At 42.4% G+C, this 17,972-nt stretch overlaps 1 pseudogene; it reads right to left on the bottom strand.

Annotated features, from left to right (window-relative positions):
• Nucleotides 1–222: 222 nt before the first annotated feature.
• LOC145106424 (protein RDM16 pseudogene) lies at nucleotides 223–2,115 on the bottom strand (annotated as a pseudogene).
• Nucleotides 2,116–17,972: the final 15,857 nt, after the last annotated feature.

Here is a 17,972-nt window from a genome sequence, read left to right as displayed (position 1 = left end):
AAATTTTAGACAACTTTTTCTAAATTTAAACACAAACTTTATACTGTACTTGTGACAAACTAACGAGGACACACATAATAAAGATTCAGGTAGGATCTCAATATAACAAATCTATCACTGAACAACCTATATACCAAAAAAAATTGCTGCAACAACGTATTACAACCAGCATCATATATATCATTATATCATCTCTCATTCTCTCCAAATTTTATAGTTTCACTAATTACACATCCTTGAGAAATTAACAACTAAATCCCAATAATGACCAACCCCAGCATCATAAAACACTTTGCGAGCAGCATTTTCGGTACTGCATTCATGCACCAAAAACCTTTGAAAACTTGGTTTAGTCACACTCCCTTGCCACACCAACACACACTTATTCTTCACGTTCTCATCATCATCATCAACCTCTTCATGCATATTCTCTTCTTTCACAGCCGCAGCCCAATTTATCCTCTTCAACATCAACTTCTGATACCGTTTTACCGATTTACCCCCGCCCTCCACCACCACGACAGAAATACCCTCCGAAATAACCGCACACCCCGACAACCGATTCTTCTGTGCATTTACATCAACCTTAAACCTAGTCTGAAGGTGCGAAAGGTCATTCATTTTGTATATGGACACAATTGTTTCGAGGGTATTATTATTGTCATCGAAAAACTTTGGTTTTTTCTTTTTGCGTCTTTCGGTCGGAGTCAACTTCCGGGCGATATTCCGGTCAACATGAGCCTGTTCACATTGGGCGGCTGCGCTTCTGATTTCCATTTCAAGGCGGGTCGGGTTTTGGGTGGCTTCTGATCCGAGGACTTTCATTAGATTGCTCATTTTGACTTTGGGTTTTGGGGGTTCTAGAAGGCCTAGGCGGATCATTTCTTGCCGGGCTTTTTCAGTGGCGAGGCGTCTTTGAGTTCGGAGTCTTTTGCGTTCTTTTTGGGTGAGTTTTAGAGGCTGAGGCGGGGGTGGGGCCGGTTCGGCTGGCGGTTCGATTGGGTGGGGTTGTTCCATGTATAGAGTTATCTTCTCTTTCTTTAGTATATCTTCACGTGGCCCGCCTTCTGTGACGTTTCCGTAAGTACCAGAATCAACAAACTGAAAGGTCATCGTTTTAGGCCTTAAAAGTTTAGTTTTATTGATTCCCATTCGAGGATCAAAGTGAGGGTTTTCATCTAGATCCACTTCTAATTCCGGTTTCAGAATCTGGAATGCATCTTTCTTCTGTTTGTTAATGTTAACCTTAAGGGTGCTCAAGATGTTTAACTTAGGTATATTTACCACATTGCCATTTTCATCGACTTCCCTACCCAATGCATCCAAACTAAGAACAGGGGCTTTAGCATGCTTTGGTTGTACAGTCACTTCTGGTGCCAGCTCTCCGGGGAACTTGTTTATAAGTGGTGCAAATTCCGGGTCTTTTCTAAAACCCATCTTGGCAGCAAGCTCTTGAGCCCGTTTTACAGCTTCAGAATTTCGGGGCAGCCCACCACCAAGTCGGGCAGCAGATTGTGGTGGGGCAGCGGGTATTCCTGAACTAGATGGAGGTTTGAGGCCATCTCTTGCTGAGTCAGTACCCTTGTTTAACAACGGGATCTTCTTCATCTTTTCTGCAAGCCCCTTGTGCTTCAGTAAAGTTGCTTTGGCCATAGATAGAGCATTGAGAGAGATGCCTCCGATCTTGGCAGCATCTGCAGAATCAACTCCTTCAGTTTCATGTTTGGTAGAAAGTGATGATACCTTAGAAGGAGGATGAGGGTGGCTGGGCGCCAAAGGGGTCTCATGTAGGGTTTCATATGCCTTACTGGGTGCTCCCAGTGCACCACCACAGGGTTCATCTTTAAGTTCATTCTTCATCGTCGTCATTGTTTCCCCGTTCAATTTCCCTTGTTGCAACTTATCTCCATCCTCGAATTCCCTCCTCTCATCCCTATCTGTGTCTTCCTCAGCAAAACCCACTTTCTCCTGATCAAACCGCCGCCACTCATTCCACTCGTGCACAACCCTAGTTCGTTTATCGCCATACCGATCCTCCTCATCACTCTCTCCACCTCTATCTTTTCTCTTGCTGCTTCGATACTTTGTGTCGCGAGCGAAATCCCATCTATCCATCTCGTTCTTCCTTCTTTTTTCTAGGGTTTTCTGCAATCTCTAGTCGTTGACAAGAATTAGAAATCGGAATACTTAGGCTAAATCTCCAAGAGAATTATATTTATACATTAAGTTTAAAAAAGGCAAGTTTTAACCGGAATTATTTTAGACTTTTAAGTTTTTAAATATGGTTATAAAGCTGTCAAACTCTAAATTAAAAGTATAAATATTCTTATTTTGCATATGCATTATTTAGACAAATTTTAGTTTTTATAGAAATAATCTTCGGAGCATTAAATCATCAGTTTTTGTTACTTATCTTTCCAATTGTTCAGTACCACAATATTTGAAAATATATCAAGACACAATCAATTATTTTGAGAATTCTATACAATTACACATTTGTAATTTAAGCCTAAACATTTAATCATTTACGCTAGCTGGCCATGTATCCAAACCATTCAAGTTTTCAAATATTGGTAAAGTGTTTTCTTAACATATCGTGAAATGATTTTGATTTAGCTTATGCATGGTTTAATGACGACTTAGAAAGAAATTTACGATTTTGCCACATAACCAAACTATTGATTCAATTAAAAAAAAAAAAAAAAAAAAAAAACCTAGGGTGGCAAATCGGACGGTCGTTTTGTGTTTTTATCCAACACGTCACGACGCAAGTATTTTCTCATCAACTGAACACAACTGGAGACTAAAGGAAAATGGATCAAATGGACTCCTCCTCCTTTTGGTATTTTGAAGTTGAACACAGATGATACCATGTTTTGTAGCTAACACGAACACGGCCAATTTAAAAAAAACGAAGAAAGAAAACAACACCACAACACAAAAAAATAATATACAATATACATTTGCTTACTTAATTAAAATAACATAAGATATGAGTTCGATGGATCATATATATGCAACATAAAAAACACATTTTTTAACCAAAACAAAACTTGGAATAAAATTGCATATTAAATAATACCATAATAACCAAATTTTGCAACTTTTCTAGGATATTGCTAAGTTGTAACATTCGTTTTTCATTTCAATGTGGATGTTTTACACCTGGAATTGTCTCTAAGTGCGAGTTGTAAATATTCACTGCAAGAATCTCCACCTGTGTCGACGACATCTATACCGATGACACTTGTCGTCACTAAAACATCAGCTATACATACTGACGACTTGTCGTGGATACAGAGATGACCAAGTTTCTTCAACCTGGAACTCTATACCCACGACTTGTTGTCGCCATAGGATTAGCGGGAACAAAAATTATTTTTGCGTTTTTTCTGAAAACCTTTGTCGATGAAAATAACAGCGACGTCATTTTTGGATAAGCTGTCCCGATAGCATGTCATCGACAGAGAAATTGGTGATTCGTGTGAACTCTATACCAACGACTAGTGGTTGGTAAAGGATTTTAATTTTTTTTAATTGCGAGAAATTGGTGATTCGTGTGAACAATTTTTTAGATTTCATTTTGATTTAGGTGAATGTTGTTGCAAATTTTTCTTTGTTTTCCGGTTAGGTTGTCACCGGAGGACCACCGTTGACTCCACTTGTAACGTCCCAAAAATTATAGTAAAAATTTTGATTTTTCAAAACCATTTTATAATCTATAAGTCGTACAAAACATTTTTTTCCAAAAACTTAGTTATCAAATAAGAGTATCCAAAAACATATCTCAATATAATATCCAAGGATGATGTGTACAATCGCACCATCGCCTTGCCCCGATCATCTAATATACCTGAAACAATGAAATCAAACTGTAAGCCAAAATTTACTGAGTTCACCCGAAATACCTCTCACAGCAAAATACATACAATGCATGCAATAAGGTCTACAGCACAAGGGTAGTCTGCCGTCGAGCCATCAGCTATAAGTTGGACTCCTCTCGAGCCTACAAGATAAGTTGCACCGCTCCCTTGGGCCTACAATATCAACTGGACCGCCCGGGTATCTTGGCCTTTACCATAAAGCAGGATCGCCTCAACCCAACCATAACATGTCAACATATGTAACAGATAACATACAACCAACAAGTACATGTAATTATACAAATCTATCCATCTAACATATGTCCAAGAAATACAGGTAATCATACGGATCCGCCAATCTAACAACTCATTATAGCATAGCATCATCCTATATATCAGGATACATAACATGTAACATCCATAAAAATCATGCCAAATTTGAACTTTTAAAAACATTAAATTATTACAATTCGTTTTCAAAATAGTATCATATTAGAGTTCCCAGAAAATAATAATCATAAATCGAGGAAGTGTACAGTCACGCCTTCGCCTTCCCGCGATCATCTGAAGTACCTGAAACAATAATCAATAAATGTAAGCTCGAAGGCTTAGTGAGTTACCCCCAAAATACCAACGCCTTATAATCATAACCATATCATATAAACATATAAGCAAACAACATACATAATGAGTCTTCAGCCTGATTGGACCACCTCGCAGACCTTCAGCCTATCTGGACCGCTCTCCGAGCCTTCGGTACGTCTGGACCGCCTCGCAGGGCCTACAGCCTATCCGGACCGCTCGTCGACCCTTCGGTCTGATTACATGCCCTCCTGGGCCTGTAGTCTATCCGGACCGCCCTAGGTATGTTGGCCTTCAGCACAAAGAAGGACCGCCTCAACCCAACCCCCAATCAAACAAACATGTGCACATAATATCATACGCTAGCATATATAACAGTCAAGTGACCTAACCGATCACTAACATAGCATCATCCTATATACCAGGATACCGACCTAACCAGGTCACTAAGCATATCACCATCCTAACTACTAGGATGTAAATCAATAAGCATATTATGCAATAACCCGGATACAAATCCGACAAGGGCCGGCATTGGTGCCTTAGACCCTGTTGATATAGTGAGGATAACTCACCTCAGAAATGTCGCACTGAAGTGATAAGCTCAAACTCTCGAATCACCGACACAAACTCCACCACCTATATTTACTATAAGACCATTTCCATAAATTTCCAAATTACCAGATACCCCAGAAGTCAACTAGTCAATCCTTGGTCAAATTCAAGGTCAACGGTCAAGGTCAACAGTCCATGTTGACCTGACTCGTCGAGTCCTTCCTGAACACGAGAAGTCGTGAAATCCCCGGTTGACTCGTCGAGTTTCCCTGCAACTCACCTAGTTCATGCATGTCCAAATGTCAGGAAAACTCAACTGACTCGCCGAGTCATCCTACTGACTCGTCGAGTCCATGCAGAAGTCCTTGCACGACAATCTTCATCAAACTCACCGAGTTGGCCATGCAACTCGTCGAGTCCCTTCAATCCTCTCACCATCCAGACGATTTTAAGTCACTTTAAAGCTCCATAATGCAGATCTAAGCTCTTAGGGCATACTTCTTACGTAAAGTTGCAAACTTTACGTACATGCAAGGTGATAATCGCCCAAATCAAGCTAAAGAAAGGTCCTAAGGGATGAAGAAGGTATTAACTCACTAAAGGCTGAAACTTTATGATCCTACAGACCAAGATAAGCCTATATCTGAAGTTGCAACCTTAGATCACGCCTGATACCCAAAATAACATATAAATATTGCCAAAATGGCTCTAATCTCACACAAGAATAGATCTAGATAGAAGAAGGTCAAGGTAACAACTTGTTACCTCAGAAACAATGCTAAAATGAAGAAGAACTCAGATCTACAGCCCTCCTCTTGTTCCAAGCTTGAGTACTTCAAGATATTTCATCCACAATCCACCACAAGGCTTAATATCACACAAAAGAAAGAAAAATGGCAATTTTAGGGTTTCTGGACTCACAAGGGGCTGTAAGGGGAGGCCAAGGGGGCAAAGGATCCTTTAAATAGGGTGCAAAACTCCGAGGGATTAAGGTTTCTCATTCCAGCTCTAACTCACCGAGTCCGTCCTCCGACTCGCTGAGTTGGTCACTTAAAACCCACGACCAGAACCGTGCCTACTCGACGAGTCGGGGCATCCAACTCGTCGAGTCGACTTTTAGAATTGGAAATATAAGACTGAAAATATATACCTAAGATTCGGGGTGTTACAATTCTCCCCCACTTTAACTACATTTCATCCTCGAAGTCTGTTGCGGTGAACAACTCTGAATAATGCTCCCGCATCTCAGCCTCCGGCTCCCATTGTACCTTTACCAAAGGCACTTCCTTGTTCCACAAAACCATTACCTTTCTTTCCAGAATGACCAGTGTCTCTCTACGTAGTTCAGGCGCCCATCGACCTGAATATCATATAATGACACCACCGCCTCCTCCTCCAGAACGCACTTCCGTAATTGCGAAACGTGGAAGGTACTGTGGATCTGACTAAGATCCTCTGGTAGCTCGAGTCTATATGCCACCTTGCCAACCCTGGCAATGATCCGGAAAGGTCCAATATATCGGGGACCCAATTTCCCCCTCTTCCTGAAGCGGATCACACCCTTCCAGGGTGAGACCTTCAGGAGTACCATGTCACTGACCTGAAACTCCAACTCAGATCGACGTCGGTCGGCGTAGCTCTTCTGCCAACTCTGCGCGGTCTGCAGCTGCTGTCTAATCTGCTGAATCATATTGGTAGTCTGCAGGACTACCTCGGTCCGACCCATCACCCTATGACCCACCTCACCGCAACAGACTAGGATGCAACATCTCCGCCCATAGAACAACTCATAGGGTGGAGCACCAATGCTGGAGTGAAAGCTGTTGTTGTAGGAGAACTCTACAAGGGGTAGGTAGGAGTCCCAACTCCCACCGAAGTAAATACCACAGGCTCTCAACATGTCATCAAGAGTCTGTATAGTCCGCTCACTCTGGCCGTCTGTCTGCGGATGATAGGCCGTACTGAAGTGCAGTCGCGTGCCCAGCTCCTCGTGGAACTTCTACCAAAATTAAGAGGTAAACAGAACATCACGGTCTGAGACGATAGAGACTGGAACCCCATGACGAGCGACAATCTCGCGTATATACACATCAGCCAGCTTCTCGGCCGATGAGCTCTCTCGGATGGGCAGAAAATGAGCACTCTTGGTCAATCGATCCACGATAACCCAAATAGTGTCGAACCCCTTCGCCGTTCTCGGTAGCTTGGTGATGAAGTCCATCGTGATATGTTCCCATTTCAACATGGGAATCTCCAGAGGCTGCAGCTTGTCATGCGGCCTCTGGTGCTCGGCCTTGTCCAATCTGCAGGTCAAGCACCTCTCAACATACCAAGCGATTTCTCGCTTCATGCACGGCCACCAGTAACTCAATCGCAAGTCCCGGTAGATCTTGGTGGCCCCCGGGTGAATAGAGAAGCGAGACTTGTGAGCCTCCTCTAATACAGTCTGTCTGACCCCACCAGACATCGGAACCCAGACCCGACCGCAGCGGGTCGATAATCCTCGGCTATCCTGCACAAACCGGGTGTTCTCACCCCTGATCCTCTTGAGCTTCCAGTTCTCCTAACGCATACCCTTAGCCTGGGCTTCCCTGATCAAGCCCACAAGTGGAGAATCTACTGAAATCCTCATGCATGTCACTGGAATAGAAGATCCAGCTGACTTGTGGCTCAGAGCGTCCGCAATCATGTTCGCTTTACCTGGATGGTAAAGGATCTCACAATCATATTCCTTGACTACATCTAACCATCTGCGCTGTCTCATGTTCAGGTTCAGCTGATCAATGATGTGTCTCAGGCTCTTGTGGTCCGTGCAGATGGTACAGCGGACCCCATAGAGGTAATGCCTCTATATATTGAGAGCGAATACTACCGCCCCCAACTCCAGATCATGCGTAGGGTATCTCGTCTCATTCGGATTCAACTGCCGCGATGCATAAGCCATCACCCGTCCCCTCTACATGAGAACCGCTCCTAGTCCCGTGATGGATGCATCACAGAAAACCACAAAATCCTCAACTCCCTCCGGAAGAGTCAAGACTGGAGCCTCGCAGAGTCGCTTTATGAGGGTCTCAAACTCCCTCTGCTTCTCGGGGCCACATCGAAAATTCACCCCCTTCCTCGTCAGACGAGTGAGGGGTACTGCAATCTTGGAGAAATTCTGTATAAATCTCCGGTACTACCCTGCTAATCCCAAAAAGCTCCTGATGTCTAGGGGAGATTTTGGAACCTCCCACTGCATAACCGCCTCGATTTTAGCCGGATCGACCAAAATCCCCTCCTGGTTAACGAGGTGTCCCAGGAACTGGATCTCTCGTAACCAAAACTCACACTTCAAGAACTTGGCATAAAGCCGTTCCCGCCTCAAAACTCCCAATAACTCTCGCAGATGCTCCTCATGCTACTCTCGGGTCTTGGAATAGACCAAGATATCGTCGATGAATACTATGACCGAGCGATCGACCATCGGCCTGCAAACCCAATTCATCAGATCCATGAATACTGCTGGCGCGTTGGTGAGCCCAAACGACATCACCACGAACTCGTAATGTCCATAACGAGTTCGGGACGCGGTGTTCTCCACGTCCTCCTCCCTAACCCTAACCTGATGGTACCCGGAGCTCAGGTCTAGCTTGGAGAACCAAGATGCTCCCTGCAACTGATCGAAAAGATCATCTATCCTCGGGAGTGGATAACGGTTCTTCACCGTCAACTTGTTCAACTCCCGATAATCAATTCAAATCCGGTGTGAACCATTCTTCTTCCTAACGAAGAGTATCGGCTTCCCCCGTGGGGAACTACTCGGACGAATGAACTGCTTCCCCAGCAGTTCCTGCAGCTGTGACGACAGCTCCTGCATCTCTGGCGGTGCCACCCGGTACGGCGCCTTGGCGATAGGGGCCGCACCTGGCACTAGGTCAATCCTAAACTCGACCTGCCTCTCCGGAGGCACTCCGGGTAACTCCTCCGGGAACACATCAGCAAACTCCCTGACCACCGGAACCTCTGAAACTGAAACCTGATCTCTGGCCCACGTATCTACCACGTACGCTAGATAACCCGCACACCCATGTTGAATGTATTGCCGAGCCGTGGCAGCTGAACAAAACCCTGATCCCAACCTGGTGCCCTCGCCATAAACAATCAGTCCTCCCCCACTTGGGTTCGAACTACAACTCGCTGACCCTCGCAGTCGATCATGGCACCGAAGCGACTAAGACAGCCCATACCCATGATCACACATACATCCCCCATGGGAATCGGAATCAGGTCTATCGGAAAATATACTCTGAAAATCTCCAATACGCAACCCCGCTAAACCGAAGAAGCGGAAATCCCGTGTTCGTTGGCGATGGAGACTCGCAACGGACACTCTAACTCTCCCACTGGCAACCCGAACTCCCTACTAAAAGTCTGAGAAACAAACGACCGACTCGTCCCCGAGTCAAATAATACCAAAGCAGGTAAGGATTTTACTAAAAACGTACCTAATCACAGGTACAACATATAAGCATAGAACAAATATAATCAATAAGATTAGGGATAGAAACTTACCAGCAACCACATCCGGTGCTGCTCTCACCTCCTCGGCTGTAAGTTGGAATGCGCGTCCCTGGGCCCTCGGGGGAACTGCTCGACCCTGACTCCCGTCAGTAATCCTCAGTGTATCCGATGCTGGAGCCTGCCCTGGCCTGGCTGCGAGCTGTGGACAGTTGGTCTTCGCATGACTAACCTGATGACAGTGGTAGCAGATCCACATATCCTGAACCGGGGCCGCCAGACGACAATCCTTCGCATAATGCCCCTCCTAGCCGCATTTTCGGCACGCGCTGCTAAATCTACAAACCCCCGAGTGACCCTTCCCGCACTTGCCACAAGTGTGGCCCTGTTGTCCTCCTGATCTGGAATCAGCGATCTTAGACAGCTTCGGCGCCGGCTGTGTCTGTGCCGGGGCCCGACCCTGCTCTTTTAGCTGTAGCTCATTCTCAAGCTCACGCCGCCTAGCGGCCTCCTGTAAATACAGAAGCGTATCACAACGTTGGGTTGCTACAAACTGTCGAATATCTGTCTTGAGCATGCTCAGATAACGAGTCATCTGAGCTTGCTCAGAAGCAAACTCCGGACAGAACATCGCCCTCTCGGTGAACATGCGGGTGATCTCCGTCACCGACTCAGTACACTGTCTCAGATCCAAGAACTCCTGATCTAAACGCTCACGCTCGACCCGCGGTATGTAGCGAGCGCGAAACATATCCCTGAATTCCTCCCAAGTAACCGCAGCTCTTTGATCATCAGTGTAAGACCCAATCATCAACCTCCATGAGTCCTTTGCCCCAGACCTCAGCAGGTTCAAGGGACATCTGACCTTCTGGTCAGTAGGACATGAACATGTGAAGAAACACCCCTCCACATCAGATAACCACCTCATAGCCTTGATGGCATCCTGAGTCCCATCAAAAGTAGGGGGCTTCGTGTTGTCGAAGCCCCGATACTGAAAAGCCCGACCGGCTCCCAACCCTGTCGCCGATACAGTTGATGTGGTTGCTGCGGCAGCCACCTCAGTGAGGGCTGCATATCGATCATCAAAGTATTCCACCATAGCGGTCTTGATAGACCCAAACATATCTGGCATCTGAGCCCGGAACATAGCATCAACCTCATCTTGCAGGATCTCCCGGATCCTGTTGTCCATCTCATCTGGCATCATCTGGCTGATAGTCTCGGGCGCTGTCGGCGACTTATGTCCGTGATCCAGTCACGAATCATCGTGTAACCACCATGCTAAAAACATACCAAAAGGATATCAGATATTCCATATAACAATCCGGGAACCAATTCCCAAGCAAAACCCTAGGATTTATGACTTCCTTGCTACACGTACGGGTCCTGTGCTTTCAATAGTACGAGCCCATATTACCTTCCACACCTACCCATATTTGTCACAAGTATCATCACAACGCCCTAAAACTATACATAAGCATGGCATGCGCTCAGTCCTCACTCCTAGAGGAAGGCTAAATGTCTCATAACCGGCAGACTCATCCCAAACAACCTACCCATCCATGAATCTTCCACTTGTTGGATTAGGTGTCTAAGCCCATAACTATAATTGATATGTACTTGAAATGATAGTAGCACAGTCCTTTTTGGTAGCCCTCAAACCTAGCAACTGGACAGGGAAATTATGAAAGGAGAGATATTGATTTATTATAAGATTAATAAATTAATATAAATGATTTATTAATATGTTAAAAGATTAATATATTAATTATAAATCATAATATTTAATTAATAGTTAGCCAGAAATTAATTAGAATTGATTTTGGGGTTAACTGTGTTAATTATAAAGTGTAGGGACTAGTTTGCAATTATCTAATAGTGGAGTGGAAGGTTCCAGAACCTCCTTGGAAGGGAGTGGACGAAATCTATAGGGGAAACCCTAATGATTTCGTCTAAGGGGCTTGGATAAGGCCTTTGGATAAGCTTAGGCCCCAAGCAAAGGAACATTAGGTTTTCCCTAAACCCTAGATCCCTCAGCTATATAAGGAGACTCCTGGCTCCCAAAATGGGCACTCATTCTCTTGAAGAAACCCTAGGCCGATTTTTTCATACCCTAGCCTCTCTCCTCACAAGTTTCCTTCTTGCTAGGTCTTGGGTGTGATTCCATTAGAGGCATTACAATTGTGGTGCTAGGTTTCCAAGAAGATCAAGATCAAAGGATTACCAATTGTTTGCTATAACAATTGAAAGGTATGTAACTCTAAAAGCCTAGTTGGTTAATTTCGAAAATAGCCTCTCTCGTTAGGGTTCTTGTTTTGCAATTCAAAGTTATATGTTCAATAGTTAAAACATAGATCCAAAGTAGGTTGCATGTGAACTTAGGAATTGTTTTTCTAGTTTATTTGTTTCACCTAAAACCCATCAGTGGTATCAGATCCATTGGTTTTGTTTTAAATTGAATAGCTATAATAGTTGAATTGCAAATTAGGGTTTATAGCTATTAAACCCTAAAAGGCCATGGTTTCGTTTTTAGGGTTTTTGGTTCAAAGGGTTTTTCGAAAAACCCTAGCCTCCATGAACCCTAATCGAAATTAGGGTTAGGGTTTTTGAAAACCCTAGCCTCCTCCATTGATTTTTGAAATCTAGAGGGATAAGGATTAGGATTAAATTAATTGTTTAATTTGGTTAGATAATCCTTACAAGATTTAATAAATTAATTAAACGTTAATTAATAGATAATTATTAAATGTAGTTATTTGGTTTATTTTAAATTTAAATTAATAGTTTAATTTTTCGAAATTTATATAAACCTTAAAGTTTTAAAAAGTTTAAAACACACCTTATATATGTATTATAATTAAAAGTTAAATATTATATATGTATAAGAATATGGTCAGTCAAATAGCTAGTATGCCTCATTCACGAAGCTAGTCTATAAGGGGGGTATAAGGAAACTGCCTATAAAATGGTAGTTGAATGGGTGTCCACTTTCACCCACCGCTTCCTTGATTAATGGAGGTTCGTTAGCAGAACGGATATGATAGGAGAACTACATCTCATTAAAAGTATATTGTTATTAAAGAAAGTACTAGAACATTATTTTACAAAAATCCCAACTCTAGTTACTTTAGGAAAAATGTGAAAAGTATGCTAATCCATGAAATTGCCCATTATGCTTTAATGGTCGTTAGTGGAGCGTGTGTGGATTACCATCACACTAATAGGCACTAATAAAGAGTAGTAATGGGTATCTCATAATTATCATTTTGGTGGAGCGTGTGTGGTTTACCGACACATCAATAGTTAATGATAAAGACAATGAGGTTACCAAGCACATTTGCATGGTTATTCACATCTTGTTTGTGATCCTCGGTATCCCAGTCACAAATAGAAGAGCATAATCTGAGATTAAAACATGCCATTGAATAGTTTCAATGTATCTCAAAAGGAATTTGGAATTTCACTTCGTTTATTTCGTCTAATGGTGGAATTGGTGAATCGTCATTCACCTACCTTTATGAAATTTACACTTGGATCTCGGCATCCCATTTCTAAGTTGTGAATCTTCATAGTTGGATCCTAACCTTAATATTGTATCTTTGGGTTATTATATTGAGGTATCTTGAAATCTAACTAAAACTTTCTTTCTTTTCAGATGTCTACACCTGGAAACACTTCTGTTTGCTCAACATTTGCACCAAAGTCGTTATGGATGGCTCAAACTATAACTTCTCTTTGCTCAACATTTGCACCAAAGTCGTTATGGATGGCTCAAACTATAACGATTGGATGCGCAAAATCAAAATGACGCTTCGTTTTGAGGACAAAGAGTATGTCCTTGAAAAGAAGCTCAAAGAAATTGACGAATCCAAAGCCACTCCCGAAGAATATGCTGCCTACAAGAAGCACTATGACGATGCCACCAAAGTGGCATGCATCAGGTCGCAACCATGTCCCCAGAACTGCAGATGTACTATGAGGACTAATGGCCCTTTGAGATGAACAAGGACCTTATGGAGAAATACCATAAGCGAGCTCGTCAAGAAAAGTTTGAGGCAGTCAAGTCACTCATGGCTTGCAAGATGAAGGAATGGGAGTCGGTTGTTAGTCATGTGCAAAGAATGCAACGCTACATAGAGCGTTTGGTCAAGCTCAACATTCAATTTGATGAGGAATTGGCCATTGACATGGTCTTGAACTCATTACCCGATTGTTATGGTCAGTTTATCCTAACCTACCATTTAAACAACACTGAGCAGACACTGGCCCAATTGCACAACTTGTTACAGACAGCTGAAGCAGGGATGAAGGGTAAAAGTATAGCCTCCACTCCTGCAAGTGCCTCTATCTTGGCTATTGGACAGGGAAAGGGGAAAAAGAGGAAAGGTCCTCCTAAACAAAATTGGAAGGGCAAGGCCCAAGCTAGGGTCATCTAGTAATGGCCCAAAGGCTAAGCCCAATGCTACAATTCCCCATGTTTCTGATCCAAAGGATGCTGATTGCTTTTATTGCAATGACAAAGGGCACTGGAAGAGAAGCTGCCCAAAATATCTGCAAGATATCAAAGATAGAAAAGTGAAGCCATCTTCAGCAGGTATTTACACTATTTCTTCTAATAACTCATTATTTTCTCGTTCATGGGTCCTTGATACAGGATGTGGTTTTCACATCTGTTATGATTTGCAGGGGCTAAAAGAAAGTGAGGAGGTAGAGCGAAGGAGGATAAACTTGATCATGGGGAACAGGAAGTCTTCACCAGTAACCAAGATCGGAGTTTATCAACTTTTACTTAATAATGATGTTAGATTACATTTATTGAATTGTTGCTATTCGTCTGAGATGACAAGAAACATTATTTCATTTCATGCATTGTTCAGACAAGGTTTTAAGTATTCTTTTAATGATTTGAATGGTTCGATTTCTATTTATAAGAATGGTGTCTTTGTGTTTGAAGCTTTACCTTGTGATGGTGTGTATGAAACAGTGACTTGTGTTGATAGCTTAGGTAATAGTGTGTTTAATATTGACTTGTCTAATAGTGTGGACAAGGCATGCTTGTGGCATTGTCGTCTTGGACACACTAACAAGAAACGCATAGCCCAAGTCCAATAGGATGGAGTGTTGGAATCATTTGACCTAAAATCATATGATATGTGTGAATCTTGTCTTTTGGGAAAGATGACGAAATCACCATTCACAGGGTCTTGTGAAAGAGGTGAAGGTCTGTTGGACCTCATACATACAGATGTATGTGGGCCCTTCAGATCAACTACAAGGGATGCTAATTGATTCTTTGTGACTTTCACTGATGATTATAGCAGATATGGCTATATCTACTTAATCAAACATAAGTCAGAAACCTTTGAAAAGTTCAAAGAGTTTAAGCATGAGGTCGAAAATCAATTAGGCAGGAAGATAAAGGTACTTAGATCCGATAGAGGCGGAGAGTATCTTAGTATCGAGTTCAACGACTATCTTAAAGAATGTGGGATAGTCTCACAATTAACTCCTCCTAGGACACCACGGTTAAATAGTGTAGCTGACAGGCGAAATCGAACCTTCTTAGACATGGTTCGTTCTATGATGAGTCGTGCTTCGCTTCCTATTCACTTCTGGGGGTATGCCTTAGAGACAGTCGCCAACATCCGCAATCTTGTCCCTACAAAGAAGGTTGCCAAAACACCTCACGAAATGTGGACGGGGAAAGTTCCCTCTTTAGCACATATTAATGTCTGGGGTTGTGAAGCTTTCGTAAGACGATAGACTCACGACAAGCTAGCAGCTAGAGGTGAGAAATGTGTTTTCATTGGTTTCCCAAAACAGTCTTTTGGATATTTGTTCTATAGAGCTAGTGAAAATGTGGTCTTTGTAACACGAAGAGGAGTCTTTCTAGAAAGAGAGCTCATATTCAAAGAGGACAGTGGGAGCACCATTGACCTTGAAGAAATTCAAGAGTTAGCCAATGAAGGAACCTTAGATGACACTAGCACTCAACCAGAGGAAACAGTTCCTGTTGAACCAGTTGATAACTCATTACCTCTTCGAAGATCCACTAGGGTGAGTGTGCCACCTGAGTTGTATGGTTTTCATATTACTTCATATGGTGACACATTCATCAGTGATAGTACACTGGTAAATTTAGATGAACCAGTTACTTACAAGGAAGCAATGGCAGGCCCAGAGGCTTCCAAGTGGAAAGAGGCAATGGACAGCGAGATTAAGTCCATGTATGACAACCAAGTTTGGAATTTGGTTGATAGTGCACCAGGTCATAAGACAGTTGGGTGCAAATGGATCTTCAAGAAGAAGACAGACATGGATGGAAATGTGCACACATTCAAGGCTCGACTGGTTGCAAAAGGTTTCACTCAAACCCCAGGGGTTGAGTATGATGAGACCTTCTTGCCAGTAGCTAAGATTAAATCTATTAGGATATTGCTCGCCATAGCTGCCTTTCATGACTATGAAATCTGGCAAATGGATGTCAAGACTGTCTCCCTTAACGGGAAGTTGGCTGAGGATGTTTACATGAATCAGCCAGAGGGTTTTGTTGATGCAAAGTTTCCCAATAGAGTGTGCAAGCTTGAGAAATCCATCTATGGATTGAAACAAGCATCTCGCAGCTGGAATCTTTGCTTCCATGAGAAATTTAAAGAGTTTGGTTTCTCTAGAAGTGAAGATGAGTTTTGTGTGTATATCAAGGCTAGTGGGAGTATAGTAACTTTCCTGGTATTATATTTCGATGACATATTAATCATCGGTAACGACATTCCAACCTTGAAAGATGTTAAGTCTTGGCTTGGAAAGTGTTTTTCCATGAAAGACCTTGGAGTAGCTGCCTATATTCTTGGGATTAGAATATTGAGAGATAGAAAGAAGAGACTAATTGGACTTTGTCAGAGCACATACTTGGATAAGGTACTAAAGAGGTTTAGTGTGGAAAATTCCAAGAAGGGAGAGCTACCTATCCAGAGCAATACCAAATTGAGTAAGACTCAATGCCCGAGTATAGATGAGGAAATAGCTGACATGAGTCGTGTACCTTATGCTTCCGCTGTCGGATCGATCATGTACGCTATGACATGTACTCGCCCTGATGTGGCATTTGCTTTGAGCATGGTCAGTCGCTATCAGGGAAACCCAGGTAGAGCTCATTGGATAGCGGTTAAGAATATACTCAAGTATTTGCGAAGGACAAAGGACTGGGTACTTGTACTTAGTGGCAAAGATAATTTGAGAATAGATGGTTACAGTGATGCCAACTTTCAAACGGATAGAGATAACTTCCGTTCTCAATCAGGCTGGGTATTTTTACTGAATGGAGGAGCAGTTACTTGGAAAAGTTCCAAGCAAGATACGGTGGCTGATTCTACTTGTGAATCAGAGTACATAGCAGCGAGTGAAGCGTCGAAAGAAGCAGCTTGGTTGAGGAACTTCATCGGAGATCTCGGAGTTGTTCCAACCATCCAGGAGCCTATGGAACTGTTCTGCGATAATGAAGGAGCGGTTGCCTTAACAAAGGAACCCAGAGATCTTGGTAAAACCAGACATATCGACAGAAAGTACCATTTCATAAGACATAGAGTAGAAGAAGGCCATCTTGTTGTAAAGAGGGTATCATCTGAAGACAACCTAGCATACCCCCTCACAAAGGGTCTGAGTAGGGTTAAGCATATTCAGCATGCTCGGAGCATTGGACTGAGAGATGATATTAGTTTTAGTAGTTAGATTAGTTTTATTCAGAAATTTGTAACAAAGTAAATGTAATTGACTTTTGGTGATTAAATAATAAAGTATTATTTATGAGTTTGGTTACTGCCTTTTGTCAATTGTTTATTGTTGTGTTTCATATTTTGCATGTTTTACATCCTGAATAATATGATTATTCAAACTCCACAATCGCTCATACTTTTGGAAGTAAGTAGTGAATTAAGACTGTCATGAATTGGATTGCAGATTGTCTAAGGATAGACATAGCAATAGAATTGATGCAATGATTCATGAGTACTCAGAAATTGAGATTTGAGTATTGGATATACCCTCGCTCAGAGTATTACTTCATGCAATTCATCACGAGTAATACTGAGACGATAATATCTTATAATTTTGAAACGAAGATATATGAGTTGTAATTTGCAAATTCCGTTATATATTGGTGATACGAAAACGCATCAGTAACTTGGTGTTATAAAACGTATTGTCATGTATAGTTTGATGAGTAAAAGATACAAGCATATGAGTCAAAGTTTATTCATTCCTTTTTCCCTAACCGAAAAAGCAATATCTGTGGGCCCCTCGATGATTTGGTGTTGACTTATGTGTTGGGCTCAGCCAGGACTAAATTGATGTGTTCAATTAGAAGTCCTATATCATCACAAATCAGAAATCGGGAAACATAGATTCTTGAAAAAGAGATTGATTACATTCCATGTCTTATCTCTGGGGATATCTTGCAGAATAAAGGATTATATG

This window comes from Lactuca virosa, chromosome 4, assembly GCF_052849685.1.
Source record: "Lactuca virosa cultivar CGN04683 chromosome 4, Lactuca_virosa_CGN04683_v6, whole genome shotgun sequence".
NCBI classification, from domain to species: domain Eukaryota; kingdom Viridiplantae; phylum Streptophyta; class Magnoliopsida; order Asterales; family Asteraceae; genus Lactuca; species Lactuca virosa.
Note: the sequence above shows the minus strand (reverse complement) of the source record. Positions and strands in the feature narration are given on the sequence as shown.